Raw genomic sequence first — 16,338 nt, 5'->3', positions numbered from 1 at the left:
ATACTTGTGTATTCAGGCTCTACCAAGGATGTAGGTAGGCATACTCAGTACTGAAATGTGTCCAGTTGTCTTGAGCAGCCCGTGCTAATGTCAACACAAATAAACAACAAACTGTTCAGAAGTGAGGTAATTAATATTTACAGTATAGTAGTTCACAAATAGTTCATGTGCCAGAGGAACACATTGCAATAACTACTTTTGTATGGCAGTTAATTGTCTAATTAGAAAAGAAAGTACATACTATCATGTATCTTGTGTAAGCATGTGGAGGGGTGAGAAAAAGTCTACACTGACAAGTGTGTACTAAAAGCAGCAACATTCAGGTTTGAGTACAACATGCAAATAACTGTCTACAACACTAGCTTCAGAGATAAGAAGTATACCAACCTTCTGACTGACACAATGGTGTCTACAGCAAACAAGCATGGGCCCCACTTTGGAAAGCTGAAAGGACTACGCCTACCTAACCTAGCATTTTATAGCAGTGGGCTGCTATGACAGTGAGTAGAGCAATTACCACACAGCAGGCTGCATGCAATTAGTGAATGGTGGGTACCAATTGGTGCAGAGGCCAACACATGCACATGTGCAGATACCTAGAAAAGCAGGCTGTACTTGCTGTCTACACATGCAATAATCTCATTGCAGCAAGGGAGAGAGAGAGAGAGATAGAGACTGAGACAGACAGAGACATCGACACAGACAGACAGAGAAACACAGAAAAATAAAGAGTAACAGACAGAGAAAAGAAAAAGGAAAAAAAAAACATTTCCTTTAAAAACAAAAGGAACACAGCAATACAAATGAAAGGTATGCAACACATATGTATTTGCTGGCATGTGGTAGATGTTTATGAAAAGTACTCTACATACTGTGAATCATCCATATGTGGCAGCAGTACGTATCTCTATGTATCTGTACATGTGCATAGGGCAAGGAACATACTGCAACTGTTTGTGAAGGGTGTACTTATATACATTGTTGAAGGTTGTTATGTGCATATGTCTATGTAGGTTGTAGTGTATGAAAAAGACAATAGCATGCAGTGCTGGTGTATGACATGTGGTGGTTAAACGCTGTGGGTATGTTCTGTCATTTTTGCAGTGTTGTAACCAGTGAGGCCTGCTAAAGCTGCATGAGCTGAGGACACCTTCAATGCAGTCTGCACAATACTGTGCAATATTATTGCATAACTGTATATCTCACAAATGTTGCATAAGTGATATCCCCACCATGAATAGTGGACTGTATATGTGCCTATATGTACATCTATATGTACAGCAATGGATGTTTATATGTATGTATGTATGTGCGTGTGTGTGTGTGTGTGTGTGTGTGTGTGTGTGTGTGTGTGTGTGTGTGTGTGTGTATATATATATATATATATATATATATATATATATATATATATATATATATATATATATATATATAGATATATATATAGATATATATATATATATATATATAGATATGTAGATGTAGATGTAGATATAGATATATATATAGATAGATATATATATACAGATATAGATATATAGATAGATATACAGACATAGATATATATATATATATATATATATAGATATATATATAGAAAGATATATATAGATATATATATATATATATATATATTTATATATATATATATATATATATATATATATATATATATATATATATATATATATATATATATATATATATATATATATCTAGAGGGAGAGAGGCATGGGGCATACATACTGAGACAGGTGCCTGGCAACCAAGGTATGGACTGAAGCTCAGTGTTGACACTGCAGTGCCATCCCTTCTTGCCAGAACACTGTACCCATTAACTACCACATAGTTGGTAGTCTACCTAACACCGAAGGTGTGATTAGGGAACATGGGACACAGGTGGACAGTAGCCTCCCCTTTGATAATCACAGTGCCACACTGGTCATGTACTCTGTCTACATGGTACACGTCATCACAAAAGGTGTGTCATCTAGGGAAATATAGGTTAGTGTTCCCCTCTACTTAGCACATTTAAAACCCATTAGAGAGTACAATGCCAACTACAGCAACTGGAAAGGCCACAGACATACCTCACAAAGAGTAATACCGGCCTCAAACAGATGCCCTATGCAGACCGACTCACAAAACCACAGCTACACTGTGTTGCATACCGCCTACCCAGATGTGACCTCTGCCTAACATACTGAGCTATGTCACACCCATAGCTATTGGACATCCTCCACGTAAACATATTACAATCCCTCCCAGATACATGCTCTAGGAACCTACACCTTGTCAGCTCACTAAACAGCACATGCTGGAGGGATAGAGTCCTGACTCAGAGACATGCCATACTCTGGAATAAACCACCTATCAATAGCAAACAAAACTCCTCATTAGCAGTTGTCATAAATACTCCTGATGATTGTTTGGGAGATAGGAAATACATCCTGGGAATCACCTCTGTGGCTCTGGTTGACAGGGCAAGTGAAATTAAATTACATGTGTGTCAAAGGCCAGGGTAGTGTATGGCTAGGCTGCTGTAGGCCCTAGGGACAATAGTGTATTACCTACCCATGACACGAAGCATACGCACATGTACTTAGTGCAATAATTGCTATGTGAGGTTGACTGAGTGTGATGGTGAATGTGTTGGTGAATGTGTGCAAGGTATGTAAAGGTGTGATAGCTTAGTGTGAAATTGTTTCTGTCATGGTAGTTTGTGTCCTAGCTGTGATCCCAGAAAAAGATGTGTATGCTATTGCTAGGCAGAAAAATTAGTATGGCATACGGTGTGACGTAGTCCCTTGTTGTCGACTGTGGTGTCCCATTGTAGGCTAAAGCAATACATGTATGCTTAGTGAGTGGTACTGCTGGTGAATCCAACTCCCATATGAACTGCAGTACTACCTGAAGCTGTAGGCCTAAACAGTACAGTATGGTGTAAGTTCACATTGCTTGCAAACACTGTTTTATTGCTTCCCTGTAGTCCTCACAGACTACATACCTCAGGCATAAGGTTTTTTAAGTAGTGACACATAGTACTGTATGATACACAGGTAAAGCTCATCTGGGTTGGCATACATTTGTGTGTTGTATGTATGTCTGATGTGTGTGTAATTATGCCTGTACCATGCCCTCAATCATATCTGTGTTACAGGGTATACGTGTGTATCTAGCAACATGTATAGTCTACTACAGCAGTATGCCACCTATATCAACAACTGTGCACATATGTTAGGCAGGGGTTTGGCATCAAAGACTACTGTGGTATACTGGTATACTGTAACTGTACTTTACATTCATTGCAATGGATGACATCATTCTCCATCCATTAGCTTGATATATACCTCCTGTGGCTAGGATGTGCATTGTGTCACATACAGTGTGCCATGTACTGCTGTATAGTCTTACATACTGGCTTCACTTTGTTGCTGTGCAGAACATGGTTTAATATATAAAATGTGCCAGGCATTGTCAGGCAGTTGTGGGCTGAGCAGTGATATGTGGTATTAAAAGTGTGTATCTACTGACAGCCAATAGGTTGCTATATATGGAATTTCATTGATGTCTGTACTTTAGAATGTTAAGTGTGCCACATGACTTGCTCACAATTATTGTTTTATTATCTTCCAGGGACATGTCTCACAATCGCAAACCTGCATATTCCCCTGAAGAGGAGGAAATAATCATAGACACCCTAATACAACATCACACCCTGCTGTTCTCCAGAACCAGACAGGACCAGCATGGGCACACACTGCACTGTGGCAAGATGTTGTCTGTCAGGTGAATGACGTAGGCATGCATAAGCAGACTTATGAGTAGGTACGCCATCACTGCAGTGATTTAATTAGACATGTCCGGCAGCATGCCTCTGATGTCCACAGACAACAGCTTGCCACAGGTGGTGGTGCAGCATCACATCCACCCCTCACCATATTGGAAGAGCTGCTCCTCAGTGTGGTGGCTCCTGGCCAACCACTACAACAGACATGTGTCATGATGGAGGCCAGAATCACCCAGCAAGTTGACTCAGAGCGTGCAGGTAACATGGCATATATGTAGACTACTGTTAGCTCGATTGTCAGAACATGCATTTGTCAGATGTGTACTATGTATTTAGAAGATGTGGAGCCTGGTGTCATGCAATACTGATAATTTGGTGCATAATCTGTATGCCTGTGACTCTCACCTGTTGTACTACTGTAAAATTGAAAACTCACAGCAGCAATGCCATAGTTGTTGACACTGACAGACTGTCTCATATCCTTATAGGTCCCTCTGGTGTGATAGCAAGACAGCAGACCCATGCTGGTGAGTGTTCTACATTTAATATAGCATATAACATGTGCATGTCATAGGAGAGTTGTAGGCCATATACACATGTAAAACACCTACACATAATGTATGCTCTGCATGTGTTCTGTGGGACTATGCACATCTCAGTAACATGAGTAGCTGCCTCAAACACATGCAATACACAGAGCATCCCAACCAATTGTGGTACACTGTAGTGGACATTGTATAGGCAGAGTCAATAAACATGCACACAACATACACCACTTTGTCATACGCAGTAAGTGTTAATATGATACACATGGCGTATTTAGACACCGGCTGTAAGGTCAGACTCCAGTATCCCAAATGTCATCAACACAGCACACATACTATACCTGAAGGGTAGAGGCCTATCATGGGGCGGTGCAACACTCTTCAACACACAACACATTCATGTTAGGCATTGCTCCCTCTTGAACAACTTACATACCCATGTAACAACTGCCTGTGAAATAGTTAATGTAGCCAAAGTGGTGCAGGTCAGGTACAGCAAGATAGTTGCCAGTGTGGCATACATTAGTGGCCTTGAGTGACCACATGATGCTGCCTGATGATGGCTCATGGTACTATACTACATCCAGTTACAGTAACTACAGTACTACACATAACATTCATTGCTATACACCTGACAGTTGTGTGCATCCGGCCATGCTTTGTATACCTATGAGTGATGGTGCACAGGACATTGGAAAGCATTTCATACTTGCACAGCAATGTTGTGTCCATGTACACATTGTGTTTCAGGGTGAGGCCAATCATTGAACAGCACACATGCATCAAACACATGTATACTGTTATCAACAAGGACTCTCTACACTCGCACTGCATGCTGTTGAGCAACACACATCCTGCATGCTGACATGTGTGACAGGACTCTTTGGCTTGTGATACTGTACTCCACCATCAACCACTAATGAGTATGTTCTGCCTTGCTGTTTTCTGTGGGTGTGTGGGTGTGTGTGTCTGTGCGTGTGTGTGTGTGTGTGTGTGTGTGTGTGTGTGTGTGTGTGTGTGTGTGTGTGTGTGTGTTTGCCAACTTTACTGAGTAGTGTATTTATGTGCATGTGTGCATGTGTGCATGTGCTCATGTGTTCATGTGTGCATGTGTTCATGTGTTCATGAGTTCATGTGTTCATGTGTGCATGTGTGCATGTGTTCATGTGTTCATGTGTGCATGTGTGCATGTGTTTATGTGTGCATGTGTGCATGTGTTCATGTGTGCATGTGTGCTAACATCATGTACAGATTGTAAAGTGTTTTTCCTGTCTTCCTCTCACAGGTGCTGAGGTTGTGATGGTTGAGTGCAGCAGGGAACCTGAAGTCACTGCCACAAATAGTGGACATGATGATACATGTGTTATGGCACAGGCAGGTTTGACAGGGTCTGTCATTCATCCGCCAATTGACAGTACACAGCTTTCCACCCCATCTATGCACACATTCATACTGCCAATACATCCCTCATCACCAATGGCCTTAGCTGAGGGACAGCATACAGCAGGCATTGACCAGGATAGTGTGGTATCTATGGCACATGCATCCCCTCACAGCAGCCATACCTAGACTCCTGGAATGGTACCACATAGGCAGATGTCCAGGGGTTCTCATGGGAGCACTGCTGGTCGTAATGCCCCTGGCATATGTGCCCCCACAGGTATGTTCTGGGCTGTAATGCAGGCACAGGCACATATGGAATGGTACACCAGACAGGGACTAAGGGTGCAGAGGGCCCATAACACCATCAATGACAGTATCCGTGACCTTGCCGGTGCCATCCGTAATTACACCGAGGTCATTGATAGACGTTGGGGGGAGACACTAGATGTCCTCCGCAATGTCATGTCCATGTGCCAGGACAGTGCAGGATGGCTGAGACATTGACGTGGACATATGCCAGCAACATCATCAGCTGGCCGTCGTCGCGGATGACACACAAGTCACAGCCGCTCCCGTAGTGGCAGTACCAGCCCCAGCAATGTTGGGGCTGGGCTGTCAATAGACCATCCTAGAAGACCAGGTGCACGTGGCTCTGGCCAGTTCCAGCAGGGACATGGGTCCAGTTGACATCCCTCTGCCTCTGATGATAGTACCCAGTCTGGCTTAGTACCCGATACTGTCCGTGGCACCCCTGCCAGGCACAGGTACTGTGTCCATGGCCAGAGACAGTGATCTGTACAGCCTGGCAGGTACAGTCTGTGGCTGTCCCACAGCCTCCCATATTTGGCAGCTATATGGTGGAACTGTGTGCATGCAGACACACACACATAAACCAAACACCTAGGGCTAACACCTACACACACACATTACATCAACATTGACCCATGCTGTACTGTTGTCCCTCACACACACACACACACACACACACACACACACACACACACACACACACACACACACACACACACACACACACACATACATGTCAATTGGATGGGTCACTGTCGGGCTCTGGCAAACCAAAAACACACCCTGTGCATATGATGAAACTGTGCCACTTCCTGTCATCTGTATCATTGATGCAGGTACAGGCTAACATGGTGCTGATGCACAGGATGACTTAATAGCAGTGTAGCAATGTTAGCATGTTGTCAACAGTAAAGTGTAATTATATCCTTGTAGGTATATCTGAGCAGACATGATGCATTAAAGCTATGATTATCGATGTAGTATTGTTTACACCAGTGTTAATTCCAAAAATATATTGTCCGCCCATGTGCCACTTGGCTGATGTGTGTAGTTCTGGCAGCATGTGTTGGTGAGTGGACAGTACATGTGTGATGTGTGCACTACAGATTAGCAGGTATACATTTGTGAACATGGTGGAAGTGCACTGTCTGCATGTACGTGCATAGTGGACACATGGGAAGGGTGACATGCCCTGTATTACACAGTGTTAATACTTCATATTTTCTATTGGTGTCCAGTGTGCATTTTACTGAATTAGAAGTTATGTACTCACCATAACGTTCCATCTGAGTAGGTGACTTCATTCGGATGCAACCTGTGGGTATCGGATCCGACCTCGGATCCGAGCCGGCAATTCAAAAGCTTAGGCTCCGAGCTCCTAGCTCCTCCCTCTTACCCATAACCACTTGCCAAGCCCTGACTGACCTCAGATTGAGTTTGCCTCAAAATACTGACTACAGTACAAGAAAAACAGCATAAATACTCGCTCTATAAAGGTCAGGGGGATGGAGGGGGGGATGGTTGCATCCGAATGAAGTCACCTACTCAGATGGAACGTTATGGTGAGTACATAACTTCTAAATCTGAAGTAGGCAGACTTCATTCGTCTGCAACCTGTGGGACAGAGTCCCTAGCTACCTGAATCTTGGGACCCATCATGGAAGGATGTTTGAGCACCGCTGAGCCAAAGGATGCTCTTCCTCTAGAAACAACATCCACCTTGTAATGAGAAATAAAAGTATGAGGCGAGGCCCAAGTAGCTGCCAGATATCATCCAATGATACAGGACTTAAAGGCGGCTGACGTGGAAACTGCCCTAGTAGAATGAGCCGTAACCCTCTGAGGAGCAGGTCTACCTGAAGTGTCATATGCCTGCAGAATACAATTAGCAATCCACTTAGATAGTGTGACTTTAGATACTGCTTTACCCAGAGCAAATTTAGCAAAGGAGACGAACAGCTGATCTGATTTCCTGTGACCAGCTGTTCTGTGAATATAAAACGTAATTGTCTATGAACATCCAAGGAATGCAATTTGTATTCTCCTTTGTTTGAGTACTTGGGAAAAACACAGGTAAATTAATTGATTGGTTAATATTGGATTCAGAAGAGACCTTGAAGAAAAGATGGATTGGTCCTGAGGCACACCCTATCAGGGAAGAAAGAAAGGTAAGGCGGCTTGATGCATAGAGCCTGAAGCTCAGACACTCTTCTGGCTGAAGTGATAGCTACCAAGAAGGCAGTCTTCCAGGAAAGGTACTTTAAATCTGTAGAAGCTGCAGGCTCGAAGGAGGAGCAGTAAGGGCTTGCAGAACTAAAGACAAGTCCCAAGGTGGTACAACCTCCTTGACTGGAGGCCTCAACAAAAACCCCTTTGAGAAATGTTTTGCATAATTTGCGTCATAAGGAGCTGTCTCATGACCAATGTGATAATGAGATAGCTGCCAATTGTACCTTAATCGTGGAAGAACTTGCCCCTTGATGAAAGAGGTCTGTTAAAAATCCAGCACCGCTGACATAGGTGCGAGAAAGGATCCAAAGTTCTCTGTACCCAAATAGAGAATCTCTTCCATTTACTCCGATAAACCTGCCTGGTGGAAGGTTTATGAGCTGCCACTAAAATGGCCTTGACCGGTGATGAGATACCGGAGTCCTAATCAAGGATGGAACTGGAGCAGCCAAGCTGTCAACTTCAGGGTGCAGATTGGGAACCGACATTCCCAGAGGGTGGGAGATGAGATCCGAATTGGATCCAGAATCCAGGGTGGATTGATTTTGTGAGACCATACGAAGGGAACCAAGGTTGACGAGGCCAGAACGGGCAATGAGAATCATTCTGCTCCCAAACTGTTGGCTTTCTGCAGAAGCCTCTGCATCAGAGGAAGTGGAGGGTAGGCATAAAGGAGACCGGGAGGCCAAGCATGCACCAGAGCATCTCGGGAACTCCCCTGGTGGGGAAGCAGAGCGAAGAAATTGTCGCATTTGGCGTTTGAGGAGAGGCAAAAGATCAACAGGGTTGCCCCAGACGGCAAAAATCTTCTTCGCTACTTGAGGATTGAGAGACCACTCGTGTGGAGAAAGAATGGTGCGACTGAGCTTGTCCAAGGATGTTGGACTTTCCCGGAATGCGTTGCTACCAGAAAGCGTTTGGTGGAAATTGCCCATTCCCAGACTCTCATGGCCTCTCGACAAAGGGGTAAGACCTGGTTCCTCCCTGTTTGTTGATATACCAGACTACCGACATGTTGTCTGTCTGAATCGCAATAGTCCCTGAAGGAAGAACGTGGTGAAGTGCTTGCAACGCTAGGAGCACCGCCCTCATTTCCAGGACATTTATATGCAAAGACGTCTCTGTGGGATTCCACGTGCCTTGGACAATCTTTCCCGCAGAATGCCCCCACCGAGGCAAGAAGCGTCCGTGGTCACTGTGGCTCGGGAAATGCAGCACAAAAGGTCTCCCTGCCAGGGGCTCCGGAGAAAGAAGCCACCAAAGAAGGGAGTCCCTGCACGCCTTGCTGACCGCAATAGGAGCGTTGAGAGGGGAACAAAGAGGGGACCACTGAACCTGAAGGGTCCATTGAAGAACCCGCATGCGTAAGCGAGCATGAATGAGAAGCAGAATAGCTGCCGCCATAGAACCTAGGGCTCTCAGGACCGAAGCTGCAGTTGGAGATGGTTGCAGGACCGCTGTCACATGACACTTCAGGTTGGCAATTCTGTCTGGAGTGAGGAAGGCTCGCATTGATCTGGTGTTTAGTCTTCCTCCTATGAAATCTATAACTTGTGTTGGGTGCAGCAAAGATTTCTCCCAGTTGATCGTGATGCCCAGCCCTGGGGCCAGCTGAAGAAAATAGTCTCTGGCTGAGCACAGAAGATGCCTTGATGATGCCGTCAGGAGCCAGTAGTCCAGGTATGGAAAGACCTGTAATCCCTGGAGCCTCAGGTGGGCCGCTACCACCGCTAGCACCTTGGTGAACACCCTGGGGGCTGAGGTGAGACCAAAGGGGAGGACCCTGAACTGATAATGACTGGCTCCCAGCCGGAAGCGAAGAAACCTCCTGGATCGTCTGTCCATGCGAATGTGGTAGTACGCGTCCTTGAGGTCGATGGAGCACATCCAGTCATTCTCCCTCAAGAGGGGAAGTATAGATTGCAGGGTGACCATCCTGAACTTTTGCTTGGTTACTGACAGGTTCAGCTGGGAAAGGTCTAAGATTGGTCTTAGGTCCCCCGTTTTCTTTGGCACCAAAAAGAACCTGGAGTAAAACCCTAATCGGTTTGATCTCGGGGGCGCTGGATAGCTCTTTTCTAGCAGCTGTTCGATTGACAGCTGCCACCTCCCTTGGTCGGGTGGAACATCTGGGAGGCTGCAGATTTGGGAACCTTGAATAGGGGAATTGAATAACCTCTGGATATGACACGAAGCACCCAACTGTCTGTTGTTATGGACTCCCAAGAAGTCAGGTGCCTCGAAAACCACCCCCCGACTGCCTCCAGAGACGGACAGCCAGGCAACCCTTCAGGGCTGCTGCGTGGGTCTATCAGAGAAAGGTTCTCTGGACCCAAAGTTGCCAGGAGCCCCCCTGCCTCTAGGACGACGACCTCCCCGTCCTCCTCTGCCACGGAAGGACTGGTTATCTGGAGCAGGTTGGGACTGCTGCGATTTACGGAACCACATCTTCTTCTGTCCCTTTTGGTTCTTAGAGAAGGACCTCTGGGGAGCTGAGAAGCGGACTCCGATGGCAGACAGCATCTTCCCGTCCTTTTCGCTCTGGACTAATGTTTCGCGAACAGTCTTGCCAAACAAGGCAGAACCATCGAAGGGGGCATTCGAAGGTCGCCTTGAAGGGCTCTGCAAAATCACAGTGGCGGAGCCAGGCCTGTCGCCTCATGACTAGGCCTGCTCCGCTGGCTCTAGCGGCTCCCTCAGTAGCATGAGAAAGCAGACGCATAGACGTATTGGAAACTGATCTGAGAGTGGCCATTCGGGTGGAATATACCTGTTTATCCTCACTCGACATGGACTCCGGGGGAGATGCAGCGTATTCTTTAATCAGATCCCGCTGCATCCTAATGACATGTGCCATGTAGTTCAGCTCTCAACGAAGGTTGCTGAACTGAAAACTCGCTTCCCAATGCGATCCATCGGGGACTCCTTGCCCGGAGGATGCATGGAGGACTCTCCTGGGCCAATTCCCTCTTCGTGGCTGCAGCCATCATCATGGCATCTACTGGGGGGCCCTTGCTCCAGTGAGTGCGGTCCGCCGGAGGGGAAAGGATGCGGTCCGGGTGCTTGGGGACAGGCTCAACGGTGTCCGGATCCTTCCACGCTCTGATGGAAATAAGATCCACCAGAGGGTCAGCAGGAGGGGACACCCAAGAGGTAGAAGGGCCTGCCTCGAATGCCTCCAAGAACACAGACTCGTCCGAGGAAGCCTTAGGGGCAGACCACCCCCCCTGATCCTTAACATCTCCATAATGTCTCCAAATGAGACGTCCTCAGGGGGTGACCTAGGGGAGCCTTCCCCTTCATCCAAGTCTGTGTCTTCAGTAACGGACTCGGGGGAGTCCATGTGCCTCCTTTTGCACTTACGCTTCTGAGGTACTTCATCGGGGGGGCTGTCCGAGGAGTACTCTTCAGCAGTTGGATGTTCCAAGGGAACCACTTGGGACATCGAGGCAGGCTGTCCCTGGGACCGGCTGGTGGGGGCCTGGCCCAACTGCAAGGGAGTGCGGGATGGAGCCGTGGCAGGGACCGGGGGTCTGGACGTCCTCAACAGTGCCCTTTCCACTACGCCGAAGGCCGAGGGGAGCCAGCTTCTCTAAACCCGAGCCGACCCCACTGGATCCGGCGCGGATCGGAGTCGGAGCCACCGCCGGATCCGAGACCGTGCGCTCCGACCTGGGCGGAGCCAAGACACCAGCTCCCTCGGATCTGAGGCTCGGCCTCGGCTCCGAGGTCGGGTCCGGCACCAAGCACTCAGGGGATGGGACGGATCCGAGGTGCGCCGACCCATCGGATCTGACCCACCCGCGGATCCAAGTCTGCCCGAAGCCGACAGCTCGAACCCGTGGTATGGGTCGGAGAAGGAGCCAAGGGCGAAAAAGGGTGAAGCCCCTCCCGGATGGGGGGGGCTAGGAGCACTCCCATTTGCATTTGGGCCTGGATGAATTTCCTCATTATCCGGTCCATATCAGCTTCACTCATGGAAAAAGTTGACCTGGTGGAGGCCACGAAGCAGACCTAGAGAGCCTCGGAGACCTCCTAGAAGGGCTAGCCTCCTCCTCCTCGGGTCCAGGAGAGAACCGAGGGAGTGGAGCCGAGGAGGAAAGCTAGAAGGCACAGGGAGGCCCGCTTAGATGGAGGAGCCGAACTGGAAGTTTCGGCTCTCCTTTTGTGGTGCCTCTCCCTGTGCCTCTCCTTCTTCTCTCTCTCTCCCTAGAGGACTCTTTCCCCTCCGGCAACTTAGAGGGAGGTTGAGTCCCAGCCGGAGGGGGAGAGCCCACAGCAACAGGTTGCTGAGTAGAAGGGCAGAAGCGGCGGTATCTGGAGGTAAAAGACCCGCCAGCACCAGCTTCGACCTCCGCTCCCTCAAAGCCCGGGGGTTGAACCCTGCACAAATGGTACAACCAGATGACAGGTGTTCAACCCCCAAGATTCGCGCCGAGTGTGGCCATCCGCTGGGGACAGCTTATGGCCACACTCGTACATTTGGAGAAACAGCCTTATGGGCTTCAGACATAATAAACCCTGAAGGCCTAACACAACACACACACACTAACTACGCAAAACCCGAGAAATATTAACTAAAGAGAGAGGAAAGCCTAACACAATCAACACTAATAAAATCTGAAACAAAATTAGAGAATTTGTAAACTTTTTTAGTCAGACAAACTTATCTGTCACCAAAAAACGCCAGGAGCTCAAGAATCCGTAGCTACTTGAAAAGCGGCAAACGAAATCTGAGGTCAGTCAGGGCTTGGCAAGGGGTTATGGGTAAGAGGGAGGAGCTAGGAGCTCGGAGCCTAAGCTTTTGAATTGCCGGCTCGGATCCGAGGTCGGATCCGATACCCACAGGTTGCAGACGAATGAAGTCTGCCTACTTCAGATCATATGTTTCAACTTGGGTACACATGTGTTTATGACATGGTTTGACACTATGCTGTGAGTTATACTGTTAATATTGGTCATTGGTTTGCATTCTGATAGTATACACAACCTCAACAGCCTGACTTTAACCAATCGTTAGATGATGTCTTGACAACTGACACATAGATGTGGGATACACAGTAGCATTTGAATGCTTCCAGTACTATACTATACCAGTAACCAGTGGTATTGACAGCTACCCATTCCTGGGACCACTCCTGTTTGGCATGTAGCCCTCTTAGGTACAAGCAAACACACTAGGGATATGTCCGTCCACATCTGGTAATGCATACAGTGGCCTACAATGCATTCTCCGGATGAGATACATCCTCCACAAGGGTATCATACAGACAGATACCTGTTGACCAACCCATGCTGTAAAGCTATAAGCCAACTATAGCATAGTCATCCACATTTACTAAACATAGTATCCTGACAGTACCACATAGGTAGTAGCCCACAACATGTAGAAGGGGTACCGATGTGTACATACAGCCACATGTTTTGTCATCTGTCCTTTGGTATTCACATTTCCAAAGGTATTCTGAAGTCCCTCGGTGTATCACATAAGCAATAAGGGGTCTGTATGCATATCCACAAAGTTGTTGTACACCTATAATGAATGCCCATTACTGACAGACTTTGTTGTGTTTGAACATGTTTGAATTATTCCCCAGGCATGAACTCTCACTCACACTATTCTATAGAAACTGTCATGGGTGTGTGTGACACAGATGACCTAGGCCACAGATCACTACAGTGGCTGGCCTTGTCACAAACATACATATGTTACCTAAGGTCTGAGAAGCAGCAGCACAAACTGTCAATGGTAACAGATGTATGCATGTAGAAGGCAGGCTTCACACCTATACATATATGTATTTCCCACATAGATACCTGAACTGTGCAATGCACATACTGTTGTTTTACTGATATGTCATACAGTAGTAAAACACACACACACACATTTAACATGACACGCTATATGCTTTACTGGGAGTTTTCATTTCCACTGCTGTATTTGTGGAATACTGACATCAACAGACTTGCCAAAGAGGAATTTACCTCTTTTAATGTGTTTTCCTAGTCTCCAAAAAGGGCACTCCTCTCAAAGGAAATCACACACAAACATACACCCCCCACACACACACTCACTCAGCAATTGCAGGATTCAAACCCCTACCTAACTAGATCATGAGACTAGAGAGATACGCATTAACACGACGTGCTATATGCTTTACTGGGTGTTTTTTTATTCTCCTGCTTTATTTGTAGGATGCTGACATCATCAGACTAGACATGGTAATGTGTGTGCACTTTGTTTTATGCAATCCCAGGACTGAACCATGGGGGACAGCAGGTGTTAACAGCTTGAACAGGACTCCACAATTCTTGGCTTGTGTGATCTATCTGTGGACCAATTGCCAATCCATCATATGACAATACATATTTATGAACAGATTGTTGATTTTTTGGATACGACATGTGTCTGGGATGTTGGAAAAGGGCTATTCAAAGTCTATGTGGGACATGTGTAGCTCCTTTCAGTGATGTATGTCCTGGGTGGCTGCCTTGCAAACAGTCTAGCAGGTTTGGGAACCATGATCCATCTATGACCAAACCATAGTTGGTAGGGTTGTGTGGTTCTTGGCTTCCAATAGCTCTGTGTATGACTTAAATCATGATGGACTCCATGGCCTTGCAGATCAGACTTCATAGGCTTATAGGACTATAGTTCCCATGGTCTGTTGTGCACCAACACTTGTGGGGTGTGCCATATGTTGCTGTAACCCATTCAACAGTTTCATATCCTGTAGAGAGGGTGAGGCTCAACAGACTGTTCGGGTGCAGGGTCTGTTTGTTCTGCAGTTCACTTATGACACATATAGGGAAACAATGTAATCCAATTGATGCCATGTTTTCAGCTTTGGAAGGAGCTGTTTACCCATTCTACATGTGATATCTCCTGGTATGATGATAGGGCCTTTTGTCAGTGGGAGGTGGGTATGTATGTATGGGCCTGTCTGACAGGATGTTGGCATTGTCAGTCATTTACAGTTGGCCCTGACTCAACATATATGAGTGTACATTGCTATCTATGACATAGCTGAAGGAAGTGTCATGGTTCTGTCTGGACTCCTTAGCAGATAATCTTTCCAAAACACCAACAAACCTAAGCACTAAACCCCTGTTATACTCTTTTACATACTTAACACCCTACTGATCCTTTTTGATCAGTCAAAAGAGTATTTCATCATAATATCCTGACATGTCCAAAGGTCAGTTTCATGTGTACTCTCCAGTCCAGCTGGTGAATATGAGAATTTTGAGGCAATGTTACAACTGCCTTATGTACACAGACAATCCTCTCCTCCTCCCAACAAACTCAGATATATGTGAGAGATGCAGCTATATAGACAAACAGGAGGCTGAGCTCTCTCGACCCATGACTGGCACAGTCTATCAGGAGGTGAAGGTAACCACACACACCACAAATCCAGTCTCACATAGACCTATAGCAACAGCAAACCAAACACATTACCACACAAAAACATACTCGGAGGCTCTAAATAAAAATCTGCATAAGCAGCAGAGACCTCCAAAGCAGACACCCAAACAACTGCTACCCCACAACAATACCCACATATCACATAGTTCACAAAGTCAGTGTGCCACACAGTCACTGCCATTAAGGCTAAACAACACACCTAATACACTTGTAATAGGTGACTCTATTGTCAGACACACTGATGTCCCACTCATCAGGCTGAACGAGGAGAAAGTCACTTTGAGCTGTCTGTCAGGTGCCAGGATCCACCACATAACACATGCACTCAGGTCACTCCAAAGCAAGTACAAATATGGCTCCATCATTGTCCATGATGGTGTGAATGACCTCAGACGTTCCTCCCTGGACTACATGAAAAGAGACATAGAGGAGCTCTCTGATCATGTAGCATCTGATCAGTATAAAGACAAAATGATCAATTTTAACAGTTGGCTAACGTATTGGTGTCATTCAAAGGGGATCCAGTGTCTGCCAGCCTGGGATGACATGCTCGACAAGCCACGTTGCTTTGCTAGGGATGGCTTGCACCTGTCACCCCTGGGCTTTCGAATACTGGCTAAGGCTCTTGCCACCCCCATAGTGCCTTTTTTAGG

The sequence above is a fragment of the Protopterus annectens genome, chromosome 12.part0 (assembly GCF_019279795.1).
Source record: "Protopterus annectens isolate FY-2018-M chromosome 12.part0, PAN1.0, whole genome shotgun sequence".
In the NCBI taxonomy this organism is placed as follows: domain Eukaryota; kingdom Metazoa; phylum Chordata; order Ceratodontiformes; family Protopteridae; genus Protopterus; species Protopterus annectens.
The sequence above is the reverse complement of the archived record's forward strand: the minus strand, read 5'-3'. Positions refer to the sequence as shown.